The 1,911-nt window shown below is 47.5% G+C and overlaps 1 pseudogene; it reads right to left on the bottom strand.

The window, feature by feature from the left end:
* Positions 1 to 273: 273 nt before the first annotated feature.
* Positions 274 to 1,091, bottom strand: LOC102437027 (annotated as a pseudogene).
* Positions 1,092 to 1,911: the final 820 nt, after the last annotated feature.

Below are 1,911 nucleotides of genomic sequence, written 5' to 3'. Positions count from 1 at the left end.
TAAACACACTGCTTGGCTAACACAAAATGTGCGTGTGCTGCTGCATAAAGCTTTCTAGTCAACCAGGTGCCCCACGTGCCCGTGTGCCTCCACACCAGACAAAGCCCCAGTAAGAACAGTGGTTCTTTTACCCCTAGCTGAGCACGTACTGTACTTCCCCCACATACAAAACATTCATCCACAGAATAGTAAAAAATACATATATATATATATATATGGTGCTAGTTCCTAGTACAAGACAATAATTCAATCTAAAAACTTACAGGAAGATAATTAAAATATTTCTACTTTTAATTGTTATTCATAAAACTGTTGACACTGGAATATTTTCATCTTCTTTATCAAATGAGTGGTTATGCCTAACATAAAGAACTAGTTATCACTTAAGATAGCATGTTATCATTTTCACATCATTGCTCTCAGGTTTGGAAACTAATTAAATCTGCTGTCAGCATTCTGTTGCAGAGCTAGGGAGCCCGCTCCTTTAGAATGCTCGAGCAGCTTGATGGCCTTGTCGGAGCTTTCAATATTTCTAAGCAGAGTCTCAAAGCGTCTCTTAATTTTCTTCTGATCTTCAAGTGCACAGCCAATGACTATGGATTGAAACTTCTGATCAACTGGCCCAGGCGGCACCTCAGACGAACACGCACTGTACAGCGACATCAAGTGACTCTTGGCATTTCCCAAATCATTCAGAAACTTACTGACCACCTCATCGATAATCCTGGTGGCGTGCTTTAGGGATTCCTGCTGCTGAGGGTTTCTAATGGTTTCCACTGAAACTTCAACAGTGAGGGTTCGTCCCATCAGACGGTTTGTGGTCAGATTTAATTCTTCTCTTTCTCCATCGCTGATCTGCCTCATGTCCTGACTATTCTGGATACTGTGGATCATTTCCAGGAGGATTTCCCTCTCTTGCTCAATGGCAGTTGCAGCTTCTCTTAAAGCTTCCACCCTGAGCTCCAGCTGGTCCAGGCTCTCCAGCAGGCGGCTGGAGCGGTCGGCCATGGAGGAGGAGCGGCAGAAGCGGCCCTCGTTGGCTTTCGCGTTGATCTTCGCCTGAGCCATCTGAGCTCCGAGGCGGGGGCGGCCAAGAGGTCACCAGCCTCTCCGGCGGCGGCGGCGAGTGGAGAGCTCAGCGGCAGCAGCGTCGCAGTCACCCGGGCCCCCCCGCCTCCCTCTGACGCCGCGGGGGGCAGCCGGGAGGAGCCGAGGCCCCTCCGCCGCCGCCGCGTGGCCAAACAGGGGCAGGCTGGGGTGGGCCTCTGGGGGCTGGGGGGCGAAGCCGGGCGGCGGCCAAGCAGCCCCCTGGAGGGGCAGCCGCGGAGGAGCCAGAACATTTTTATCACACCCCCCAAAAGAAACCTCATACCCATTCCTCCCTCTCCGTAACATTTAGAAATCATTAATCTACTTTCTATCTCTGTAGATTTGCCTTTTCTTGATGTTTCATATAAATGGAATCATACAAGTAATGTTTTATGCCTGACTTCTTTCACTAAGCATGGCATTTTCAAGACCCACCCATGTTGTAGTTCTTCATTTCTTCTTTATAGCCAAATAATATTCCAGTGTATATATACCACATTTTGCTTACCTGTCTATCAAGTGGTGATGGATATTTGTGTTGTTTCTACTTTATGATTACTAATAAGGTCAAGCCTCCTTTTCCTCTTATAAGCCATTTATGTTTCTTTGTCTATGATGTCCCTGTTTACAGTTTTTGCCCATTTTTCAACTGTTTGTCATTTTCTTACTGACTTATCTTATTTAGGCTAATATGCAAATCAACCAGATGGTAGAACAACTGGTCACTATGACATGCAGTGACCACTAGGGGGCAGATGCTTAATGCAGGAGCTGCGCCCTGATGATCAGTGCACTCCCACAGGGGGAGCGCTGCTCAGCCAG

Source organism: Myotis lucifugus, unplaced genomic scaffold (genome assembly GCF_000147115.1).
Source record: "Myotis lucifugus unplaced genomic scaffold, Myoluc2.0 scaffold_4, whole genome shotgun sequence".
Lineage (NCBI taxonomy): Eukaryota > Metazoa > Chordata > Mammalia > Chiroptera > Vespertilionidae > Myotis > Myotis lucifugus.
This window is presented reverse-complemented; position numbering and strand designations above follow the sequence as displayed.